General features: G+C 35.8%; 1 pseudogene; it reads left to right on the top strand.

Moving 5' to 3' along the window:
* The first annotated feature begins 248 nt into the window (after nt 1–248).
* LOC111145492 lies at nt 249–1,490 on the top strand (annotated as a pseudogene).
* Nucleotides 1,491–13,102: the final 11,612 nt, after the last annotated feature.

Raw genomic sequence — 13,102 nt, 5'->3', positions numbered from 1 at the left:
TCTCCAGTCTTCTCCATTTCTTTAAAAGAATTCCAGGCTGATCATCCTTGACTCACTTATTTCTCTCACAACCAGCATTCAACCCAGTCAAGCCTAGTCCTCTCCATCTTTTAAAAATTCCCAATTTGAGGGAACTTTCCAGAACGTTCGGTGAGACACGGAGAGCAGCGGCTACCCAAGCTGCGCCCAGCAACAGGCTCCTTCCCACTCCACCACATCAGCCTCGGCCCTCTCACTGGCTGTAGAAAATGGTGAACGAAACCACTTACTTTGATGTTTTGGGGGTCAAACCCAATGCCACCGAAGAAGAATTGAAAAAGGCCTATAGGAAACTGGCCTTGAAGTACCACCCTGATAAGAATCCAAACGAAGGAGAGAAGTTTAAACAGATTTCTCAAGCTTACGAAGTACTCTCTGATGCAAAGAAAAGGGAATTATATGACAAAGTTGGTGAACAGGCAATTAAAGAATGTGGAGCCAGTGTTGGTTTTGGCTCCCCCATGGACATCTTTGATATGATTTTTGGAGGAGGAGGAAAGAATGCAGAGAGAAAGGAGAGGTAAAAATGTTGTGCATCAGCTCTCAGTAACTTTACAAGATTTATATAATGGTGCAACAAGAAAACTAGCTCTGCAAAAGAATGTGATTTGTGGTAAATGTGAAGGCCGAGGTGGTAAGAAAAGAGCAGTTGAGTGTTGTCCCAATTGCCGAGGTACTGGAATGCAAATAAGAATTCATCAGATAGGACCTGGAATGGTTCAGCAAATTCAATCTGTGTGCATGGAGTGCCAGGGCCATGGGGAATGGATCAGTCCTAAAGATAGATGTAAACGCTGCAATGAAGGAAGATAGTTTGAGAGAAGAAGATTCTAGAAGTCCATATTGACAAAGGCATGAAAGATGGCCAAAAGATAACATTCCATGGTGAAGGAAACCAAGAACCAGGGCTGGAACCAAGAGATATTATCATTGTTTTAGATCAGAAGGACCATGCTGTTTTTACTCGGCGAGAAGAAGACCTTTTCACGTGCATGGACATACAGCTGGTTGAAGCACTGTGCAGTTTTCAAAAGTTAATATCTACTCTTGACAACCGACCATTGTCATCACCTCTCATCCAGGTCAAATTGTCAAGCATGGAGATATCAATTGTGTGCTAAATGAAGGCATGCCAATTTATCATAGACCATATGAGAAGGGTCACCTCATCATTGAATTTAAGGTAAACTTTCTTGAGAATGGCTTTCTCACTCCTGATAAACTCTCTTTGCTGGAAAAACTCCTACCTGAGAGGAAGGAAGTAGAAGAGAGTGATGAAATGGACCAGGTAGAAGTGGTGGACTTTGATCCAAATTGGGAAAGATGGCGCTATTACAATGGAAGCACATAAGGATGATGAACATCATCCCAGGGGTGGTGTTCAGTGTCAGACCTCTTAATGGGGCCAGTGAATAACACTGCTGGCATTTTATGTGCAGTAGTGAATGAGTGAAGGAATATAATCATAGCTCACTACTTGCTATTATTTTTGTTTTGATATTCCAACTATAGTAGTGTTTTTTTTTTTAAGATTTTATTTATTTATTTGAAAGACAGAGAGAGATCACAAGTAGGCAGAAAGGCAGGCAGAGAGAGAGAGGGGGAAGCAGGCTCCCTGCTGAGCAGAGAGTCCAATATGGTGCTCGATCCCAGGACCCTGGGATATGACCTGAGCCGAAGGCAGAGTCTTTAACGCACTGAGCCACACAGGTGCCCAGGACTATAACTTCTATGAGCAACACAGTTCCTCAGTCATAGGCAATTACTTTTTTTCTGAATAAATAATAGAGACACTGATTTTGTAATTCTTGGTCAACTTAAGGAAAATTGTTACAACAGGATCCAATAAAATGCCAGGGAATTCAAGTGGCACCCACGGAAATGTAAAGAATGCCAATGCACACCTGTGGACCATTGGATAAAACTCTACTTACCGCTAACAATCAAGAGTACTGGAAGAAAAGGTACAGGTACAAGAGAATATGACAGGAGAAACATCCTCAAAGCACCGGTAAGCAAAGGGTAGTAATGTCTGTATTATAACATTTTTTTTTAATTCAATGACTTCATTCCACCCCCCAATATATACACATAAACATTTGAGACTGCAGTTTTCATGTCTTAGGAACATTTTTGTTTTTGTGGGGGTTTTGGGGTTTTTTGTTTTGTTTTGTTTTTTTTGTTTTGTTTTGTTTTGTTTTGTTTGTAGATAAAGAAGATAAGGAATAACTGCCTAACAGAATCTTTTGATTATAACAAGTGCTATGGTAATTCATATGATAAATTATCATCTTCCACATTTAGCCTATGCATTTATTAAGCAGGATCATTCTTGCAGGAGTAGAAAATAAGTCCAGGATTTGAATCCCCTGGAATTTTTTCAAAGCTATTGAGCTCAGCACTCCTTTGTCATGTCAGTCATTCATACCTATCAATATCTATATCTATATCATCTATATCTGTATCTGTATCTATATATCTGTATCTATATCTATTAAGTTGGGTAATGGAAATAGCATATGAGACATGGTAAAATATGAGACTAGATAATAGTAAAGAATGGTTGGAAATAAGGAGCAAAAAGAGAGAACTTCTTATTTGCAAATGGGTACTTAGGCATCTAAAACATTGGTCTCCTGGGTACACTTAGACACTCTCAGAACTCCTCAGGGGATACAACACACAGTTAAAGAAATACTGATATGATTAACATGTGGTCTTTAAGGCCAATAGCAACAACAGAGGCAGCAGCCACAGTAAGCATTTATTGACTGCTGCTATGCACTACACATTGTGTTAGGCTCCAAGGAGATACAAATAAATATGAAATATGGTCAGTGGTATCCCAATATAGCCAGAGATGGCACAATTTGTTAGGAAACTTGTAGCAATGGAGATCCATCATTTGTAGTGTTGTGGTAAGTATATATAGATTAGGTGAAGCTATAGAAAAATATATAAAGCTTTTTCTTCTCTGAAGAGAGTTGGGCTCAGCCAAAGAAAAAGAACTTGCATTCCTCATTCGGAAAACATATCTAATTAGCGAGAACCACAATAAATTTTGGTTCCTACCAAATGTGTTAGGTACTGTAATATAGTCTATTCAATGAGTGTGGCAGCTGACGGAGTGGCCTGTGTGACCTTGACCTTAGCTGAGACCAGAGGACCTGCATGGCCTAACGTACGGAGAAGAAGTTTGTTGTGCAAGAAAAGCTAGCTGATACACAAAGTAGTATTCCATAGTCAGATGATTAAGAATGCCACTGTGATATCAGAGAAAAAAAGATGAAGATACAAGAACAAAATGTTGACATATACCCATATCTAAAACAGTAAAAAGAAGAAGGAAAGGTGGCAAATAAGATAAGGAGTCAGCGGCATCTTTCAAACACAGTTTGATTTTATTTTGCATGTCCTTTGCAAAGGTGCAAACACATTTCTTCTACTTCTGGTAACCCTACCACAACGGTTCTGAGTTCTGAGGAACTGCCGTTTCCCTACCAGAACTTCATTTGCCTCAGGTTCCTAGGGTGGCAAGCACGGCTAGCCTGTCGAAGACCACCACATTCCCCTGGACACCAAATATGACTAAGGAAAGATCGATGGCAAACAGACTCAATTACCAGGAAAAGGATTACTTTCTGAACCCTTGGTTAATTACCATTTTATGATATTACTGCCATTTTATGACAGTGAAGGAATTTTTTCTTTGTCAAGGAAATTTCTTATGAATTCCTTTTTTATAAACCAATATTCTCTTTATCCCACACAAAAGAATTTAAAAACCTGAACCTATGTCATCATTTTAGGTAACTATTATTTTCAAAGAATGTACTTTGGAAACTTGAAAAAAGACCATATGCAACTGGGGGAGGGTGTGCACTAAAAAAGTACAACCCTGTGTAATATATTGATATAATTATCAAGAACATCCAGGTGACCCAAAGTCAGTAAATGTGAATCACTCTAAATCTGGGAGATGCTTCTTAAAAAAAAAAAAGAAAGAAAGAAAGAAAAGAAAAAGATTTATTTATTTATTTGAGAAGGACTGAGAGTGTGAGCTGGGTGGAGTGGGGAGGGGGATATGGGGAGGAGTAGCTGGGGAGGACACAAACAGACTCCGTGCTGAAAATGGAGCCCAACATGAGCCTGGATCCTGGGATGCTGACATCATGACCTGAGCCAAAATCAGGAGTCAGGAGCTGAATACTTAACTGACTGAGCCACCCAGGCCCTCCTCCCCAGATGCTTCTTAAGCCTCCTAAGAGTACAAGATTATGTTTTGTTTTATTTTATTTTTGTGACCCATATTTTAGTAATAATGGGTCATCTTCTGGTTTTAAGGTTACAATTGTTGATTAAACAATTTCTTTGGGGAAATCAATATTTCATAGACTTTTGACTTGAAAGGGGTCATTCTGTCATCCCAGTAGAGTACTCACCAGGTGCTCTCTCTGGGTGCATGTGCTCTAGTGAGGCTGGTTTGCTAGCAATGAACAAGCAGAGACCTATACACCTGACAAAGCTGGCAATAGAAGGCCTTAGCCTACCACTGCCAGGCTCAAGTTAATACCAGCAGGAAATAAACCTTTATATTTCCAAAATGCAGAGTTAACTATTACTTTTCCAAATTCAGAGGTAATCTTCACTTTGTCCCATATACGGGCATTGCTACACATGCTATTGAAAGAAACCAAGTCACGTACTTGTTACCCATCGTAGAAATATCCTTTTGACCATGAAGAGCCAACCGAAAGTGATTTATAGTTAGGAGGCTGCCCTTTAAAAAGACTGACAATTTTCAAGACTTTTCCCCAACATATACACATTATTCACAAGGATTTGTACCCCAAGGAATTCAAGTTTCCACTCCACAGCCCCCATGTTAAAAGGTAATTTAAAAATAAAGCATATTAGAGGAATGTAGGTCCTTAAACGCATCTAACAGAACAGTTTTCACAAACTGAATCCTTTACATTGTAGCTACAAGCTGGACGAAGTTTGTGTTTATGGCAACGGAGAATATTCAAAACAGGATCAAGAATAAGTGAGGCAAAATAATACTCTTTCTGCTTTCCAGCTGGCAAGAATTGAAGGGAATGAAGCCATAATGTTCTAATGATAGAGAAAGAAAAGAAAGAAGCCAAATCATTCAGGAAGAATTGCCATATGGCTAGAGCTGAAAACAAATGTGGGCGTGACTTACACATTAGGCAGTTAGGCAGGAGCCCTGCCATCCATAATTGTGGTCACCGGGACTGAGGTCTGTAGATTTCATTCCAAATCCTTCCTCTTTTGAGTTTCTCCTTTCAAGAAGTATTTATTATTTTCTTGGAACAGAGTTAATGAGAATCAAAAGAAGTTATTTATATATAAACAATTAAAGTTGGCTTCACATACTTTTAGATTGTAATTTGCAGCCAAGGGTACTACATTTTTAACAGCTGTATTTTACCATTTTTAATCAATCTGTGCTCTTAAAATAGCAAAGTATTCTAGAACTACAAAAACTGATTCACTTTGACAAAGCACCCAAACTGAAGCAAATTCAAAGATTAGCAATAACTCTGTAATTAATTAAATGAAGTCAACATTTAAAATAAATTTAACTTTGAAAATATATATATATATATATTTTAAATCAGGCACCTGGGATTTGAAACCCAAACCTTGGGAATTCATTTAAAAAAAGATACTTCCATTATAGCTTATCTGATGAAGTATCTTATTTTATGTATAACCGTATATGTATATATCTAAAGCTGTTTTTCCCCCAAAGGAAAAGAATATATACAAGGAAATAAGCTCCTAATTCAATAAAATTCATAAGCTTATTGTTTTTTTTTAAAGTATTTTTTCAACTTTTTAAAATCCTTTTTTTAAAGTAATCTCTACACTTAATATCGGGTTTGAACTCAGAAACTTGAGATCAAGAAACACATGCCTTACTGACCGAGCCAGCCAGGCATCCTTCTTTTTAAAATAATTGTTAACTTTTCTTTGTATAATATTATTTTTATTTATTAGTAAATGGTGCTGTAAGATATATGTATTTATATAATATGTAATATATAATACATTATATATACACATATATATACACGCACATATATATGGTGAGACATGATTTTTGTTGCTTATAAAGGTGATTAAGATTTTTTAAAAAATCATGAAGGAAATGGTAGCTTTGGTTTCCTGGGAAAACTCCCAAACAAAATAAACATTTTCTTTTGTGGTTTATTTGTGAAGGGTGGGTAAGGTTGGATAGACAATCTCTTGAGGTTCCTGCCATCTCTACCAATCAGAATACATTTTTTTTCCTGCCATCTCTACCAATCAGAATACATTTTCCCTAAAACAAATGCTGCTCAGGAAGGAAGAATACACATTTTGTAATGTAATGAACAAAAAGTAATTGATTGTATAATAATAATGATAACAACAATGGTTGTAGTAGTGGCTAATGCTTACTGAATACTTATTATGTGCCAGCTACTTTTCTAAATGTATTTCATGAAAAAAAAAAATACCTCATTTAGAACTCAATCCGATGCTAGGACATGGGTACTATTATTGTGATGATCTTACATATGAGGAAATTGAAACAGAGAAATCAAGTCACTCTGCCCAGGTGATATGGCTAGTAAGTTTCAAAATCTGAAATCGAAGGCCCATGCTCTTAAGCAACTGATGACATGCCTTCTCCATCATACTGTAATAAGTTTGCTAATTAAATAAGACTAAGATAGATACTCTTCCCAGTATTAACGTAGCTTGATTTTATAATAAAATAAACATGTTTAGCAATTGTCATTCATTCAGTTTTAAAATAACTTTCAGTTCAATTCAATAAAATTATAACTCAGCTTTAGAAAATAAAAAGACAAAAGGGGAACATTTGTACCAATTTCTAATTTCCTTAAAAAGAGCAAAAGAGAGAGAGAGAGAGAGAGAGAGAGCAAATGGACAAGAATATTGCATTCCCACGAAATACACAGGCTTGGGGTTTTTTTGTTTGTTTGTTTGTTTGTTTGTTTGTTTGCTTTTAAACCTTTCTGTATTTTGGGGAAACAATGTAAACCAAGAAAAACAAAGCCAAGACTGGTGGGGAAGGATGTTTTCCTTATGCAGTCTGCACACAGACGCAAATTTTCACCCCCAAAATGTGACTCCTCGGAAAACTCTCCAAAAAGCCATTGAACTTCTGCCAATGAATATCCCTTAACACTCTGGAATAAACAAGAGCATCTGGCACTACTCCGTGTGAGCTGTCACCTTTACTCTGCCTGTTCATAGAGTTTCTGGAAAAGAAGATGATGCTTCCATCTGGTCACAGCAGCAAAGGAAGCAAAAAACACTGAAGTGCTTCCACTGCGAATCTGAGACTAAATCCTGCAAGATTTTGTAATCCGAGGGGGGAAGAGAGAACATTGGCTTCTTCTCATAACAAATAGTCCCAGTCTAACCCCTAGACATGGAGTGCTGGAGTGTTTGCAGAGGGTTACTAACAATTTTCTCACTTTTATAAAGCTTCAGATTATACAAATTCACAAACTTTCAGCCACCTGTGATTTTCTTCTTAATAGTAACATAAAGACTTTTGAAATATTCTGAGCACTGCTAGGTAAACAGTTTTATTGGCTTTATTTGGGCCACAGAAGCTTTAGCATTTTTTTTAAAAAATGCATTAAAATAAGTTATAAATAAATAAATAATAGATACATAGAAGATAGATGCATAAATAGATAAAATAGAGAAGGAAAAGGGAGGTTGGTAGAGAATAATGTAATTTTAACCTTAATATTGAATTCCACTTGGGCAGTAGAAGTGATGTTTAAGAGGGATATTTAAGTTTTGAGATCACTAGTTGTTATTTCTGGGAATGGCCTATTGAAAGCATTTACTTCATCTGAGGGAATATAACTCCCATCTGGAGTTATGTGTTTGCTGACACAAAAACCTAACCATGTTTCCTAGAGTAATAGCCGTATGTTAGGGGCTGCTTTTTCCTCTTCCATTTCTATCCACTTCCTTTACACCAAGCATTCTTAACTTTTGGCCTTTGGGCTTCCTGCAATTCTATGCAAAATTTGCAAGCGAGTGTGCACACCGTGTGTGTGTGTGTGTGTGTGTGTGTGTGTGTGTGTGTGTTCATTTTTCTGCAGGAAGGATCCAAAGCTTTCTAAGACACTGAAGGTTCTAAAAAATACTACTTGAGATTCTTTCCAATCACTTGGCTTCTTGACCTGAAATAGAAAATTTCTTTCCTTGCACCACACCTAGAAAAAAGCCTGTGTAGGCTCTGATAAAGGCTTAATGAAGAGAAAGATGTCAATAGTAAAGAGGACAGTAATGTTACAGTTACAGCCTTAAGGAACTCAAGTGTATTTGCTTTAGCTAATGTCAAAGAGCTATTTGTGTGTGTGTGTGTGTAAGGTACTAGATTTCAGCTGAATTCTTATGATAATCAGTTCAATTTTATAAAGGTAATAAACCTAAGGGGAAATAACCCAAGATGCCCTAGTAAGACCTCTGTATCATATTCTCAACATGTCAATAATATTATCTTCAGAAAAGCAGGGAAGCAGCATTGGAAAAATAGAAGGAGGGAGCTAGCTATTCTCCTTCTGCTTGATTTCCAGGAGCCATTCTGGTTAGTGCTTGAAATCTTTCAATGTCAACAAATTAAGAAAATAATACACTCACAAGGAGTCAGGGCACCAGTTTTATTTTGGTACAAGCACTGTCACTAACTGGACGTATAATATAGAACATTAGCACCTGAGCTTCCTCTAGTTCTCATCTCACATGGAAAAAGGTGAGCAATTTTTTTTTTTTTTTAAAAGATTTTTTTTTATTTATTTATTTGACAGAGAGAGATCACAAGTAGGCAGAGAGGCAGGCAGAGAGAGAGGAAGAAGCAGGCCCCCCAATGAGCAGGGAGCCCGATGCGGGGCTCGATTCCAGGACCCTGCGATCATGACCTGAGCCGAAGGCAGCGGCTTAACCCGCTGAGCCACCCAGGCGCCCCGGTGAGCAATTTTTTAAAAGTTTTTCTAGTTATCTCATTTTATGATTAAGATATCATGATGTCATGATATCTTAATCATTATATAATTTTTTAAAACCCCTATATTCATTAGTGCATTTGATTCTTATAACCACTTTTGTAAAGTGGGCAAGAGAGTTATAAATCCTTTTATTTCAAAGACGTAAGTGTGATGTTTAAAGGGATTTTGCCATGAGCACCAGATCAAGGAGTGAAAAGCTGAACTAAAACCTGAGGCTTGACCTTTCTTGCTTGAGGACCCATACCTTTACATCCTTCTCACTCTTCTTTGACTTTCTAATCCTTTGATTTAAACTTTATTATAATAAATAAGAGTTATACATACTGCTTCCTTACATTACATATACATGTCTACAAGTTTATTTGCTCAATATTCTTCTTAAATATTAAATATTTCTTTGAAGTTATTCTTCTTTTTCATGAAGTATATTCTTTAGAATTCATTAAGTGAACGTCTAGTGTCTGTAAGTTCTCTTTGTTTATCTGAAATGTGTTTATTTTACTTTTGCTCTTTTTTGAAATCCCAGTTGAATATCTTAATAAATTTTAAAGTATTTTTTTTTTACAGACCAGATCAAAACATAGACTCTTTCTCCTATCCCAGAAAACTTGCTCATGTGTTCTTTGAGTCCTCCAACGGTGAATCCTATTCTGACTTCTAACACTGTAATTTTGATTATTTTTAAAATTTGAATATATAGTAGGTACACTTTTGTTCCTGATTTCTTTCACTAAACATTATGTCTTGCAATTATCTATACATTTCAGTGTAATAGTAATTTATCTCCATTCATTACCATGTAGTAATTTTTTTGCGTAAATATACCACAATTTTTACCTTCTGTCGTTGAGCTATTTTAGGTAGTTTCCAGTTTTGGGTAATTACAACTAAATCTACTATAAACATTCATGTACATTTTTTCTTGGTTAACAAATACACTTACTTATCTTGGATATATATGCAGGAGTGCAATTGGTGTTTTATAGCTTACATATAAGGCATATTTTGGTTGAAAGCATTTTCTAAATTGTTCCTATGAATAATTTCTACAATTCCACAGGAAATGTTTAAGACTTCCAATAACAGTCTCACCAAAATTTTATATATTCAGCCTTATTTATTTGAACATTTCTGGTGGATGAGCAATGGTATTTCATTGTGGGTTTAATTGATCTTTCTCTGATTTTTATTTCCATATACTTATTGTCCTTTAGGTTATCTTCTTGAAGTGCCCATCTAATCTTTGTATATTTAAAAATTGGATTGTTGACACTTTAATTGATTTTAAATAATTTTTGTATATATTATGGTATAAGTACTTTACCATATGTAAATACTGCAAATAGTTTTACCTCCTGTATGACCTCTTAACCTTTGTAAAAATATCTTTGGATCATCCTGATATTTCTCTTTCAATTCCCTTTCTCTCTTCAATAATTTCTAATAGTTTTTTAAAATTATCAATTGAGAATTCTTGTGATAATTTTATTTTTTTTTTTAAATTCTAGAGAAGATCTGTGCTTGCTGTCACCATCCAAAAGCCTTCCTTACTGAAGACCACATCAGCTCGCTCTGATTTTTCTCACTTAACTGGGGAGTGTTAAGGTCAGTACCACAAGTACTGCTGCTGTTACTGGTATGTGTCTCCATGAAACTATGCACTTGAAGTGTGCTTACAATTCTCTGCTGTCTGCACACTTTTTGTTGTTGCTGGCAGAGTAAAAGTTTCCAAAAATCTCCCTTTCTTTACTTTCTTTGCATCTAGCAGTGCTTTAAAGGGTCTAATTTATCTTATTTTTTTTTTTTTAATTTGTCAGAGAGAGAGGGAGAGAGAGCGAGCACAGGCAGACAGAATGGCAGGCAGAGGCAGAGGGAGAAGCAGGCTCCCGCTGAGCAAGGAGCCCGATGTGGGACTCGATCCCAGGACGCTGGGATCATGACCTGAGCCGAAGGCAGCTGCTTAACCAACTGAGCCACCCAGGCGTCCCTAATTTATCTTATTTTAAATTAGGTTAATTTGTAGCAGGAGCTCCCTTGGAATATATGTCATTCCATGTGAATGTGAAATTTAGGACTCCCTATTAGTATCTTGCAAATTCTGGATGGTCCTCATTTTATCTCATAAACCTAGAACCTCGTGGTTGAAATCAAACTTGGGTAGCTACAATATTTCCATTTGACTAAACTTAGTTTCCAGGGAATGCAAAAGCATATATCTAAAACAAAATGTATGTATTTGTTCTACTAGTTTCACCTTGAAGGAGTATCTTGAAGACAGAGGTCAAAACTTGTACTAAAAGAAAAAGATTACATCTTCATAATAATGAAATTGATCAAATAAGAACATTCATACCCAATAGATATGAGTGAATGGAGACAAATAGGCTTATCAAAACTCTGTTCACTGGATATTTTTTTTTAATTATGTAGTTATCTTGTCTATGTGCATGACTTTTTTCAGAAAGTAACAAAAAAGAATCTTTAAGAAACATAGTTTCTTATCTATGGTACATGGACTTTCACATAGTTTGCTCATAAGGGGGTCATTGTTTTTCATGTACAATTTAGATTCAGAAATGGTATTAATTTACATAGAGGATGAAGTATATATATCCTGTAAGGACAGGATTTCAAGGATTAAAATCAAATTATTGTCATTCAAAAAAATGAAGCAACAGTTTGCTAAGTAGTTATGTAATAACTGGAAGTGGTTAAGTATGTTGCAAAAAATACTCTCTCATTTCAGGGAGAGGCTTGACACTAGGGTAAATGGCAGAGGTTATGGCTACTGTTATTAGGTAGGCTCTCTTTTATTTTTAAGGCATATTTGCTATTTACAATACGACTAATGTTGAATTGAACTATATTTTCATTTCTATATTAAAACCCAAAAAGACAATTTAATGTATAAAGCAAAGTTCCATTTATTTTTAAGAATGTATCTTAGCTGAAAATTGCAGAAACAGTTTCCCTCTAAAACTTAGAGAAAATCAATACGTTGACTTGGAGACCTTGACTGCATACCAGAGTCACTCTAGGAAAAAAATGTGTTTTAATTAAATCTTATTCAAACTTCCATTTTAAAAATGTTAACTTTTTATTTTGGAATAATTTCTAATTTATAGAAAGCTTATAAGAGTGTTACTGAGAAAGACTATGTACTCTTTATATAGAGTCCCAAGTTTTAAACATTTGCTACATGCTTTTCATCTTTTCTATGTGTGTATATACATATGTAAACCTATGTACGTGTATTTTTCCTAACCACTTCTAACCATTGGACAGTTTTTCTATACATCAGAACCCTTAACACTTCAGTGTAGATTTCCTAAGAAAAGGGTATTCTCTTACATAAGCACAGTACAGTTATCATATTTGGAAAATTTTTACAGTGGTATAACACCTTAAACTACCGTCATATTCCATTGTCTGTTGCCTCATACACAACTATAGTGCACAAGAGAGTCCAGATCTCTGTTGCTTTTCTCCTTAGTCTCCCTATGGAACAGATTCTTGGTCTTTCTTTATCTTTTCACTATTGCATTTTTGAGCAACACATGTTATTTTGTAGACTCTCTCTCAGTTCAGGACTGTGGGATATTTCCTCATGTTTAGATCCAGATTATGCGTCCTGAACTGTAGTACTATGTAAATGATAGTGTGTTCTTTCCAGGACATAATTTCTGAGAAGCAATCAGTATATGCGCCTTACTGGTGATGTTATTGTTTTGTCTTCCTATTTTATTAAGGTAGAGTTTGCATATAATAACATGAACACCTGTGTTAGAGTTTTGTTTGATTTGTTATGACATTATATATGTGTGTGTGTGTGTGTATACACACACACACACACACACACACACATATATAATGTGTAATTACATCAGAATTGAAGTATAGGACATTTCCATCACCTCAAAGAGTTTCTTTTTATTTTTTTAAAAGATTTTATTAATTTATTTGAGGGAGAAAGTATGAGAGGGGGGAATGGC

The sequence above is a fragment of the Enhydra lutris genome, unplaced genomic scaffold, assembly GCF_002288905.1.
Source record: "Enhydra lutris kenyoni isolate GAN:26980312 unplaced genomic scaffold, ASM228890v2 scaffoldscaffold1, whole genome shotgun sequence".
In the NCBI taxonomy this organism is placed as follows: Eukaryota; Metazoa; Chordata; class Mammalia; order Carnivora; family Mustelidae; genus Enhydra; species Enhydra lutris.
Note: the sequence above shows the minus strand (reverse complement) of the source record. Positions and strands in the feature narration are given on the sequence as shown.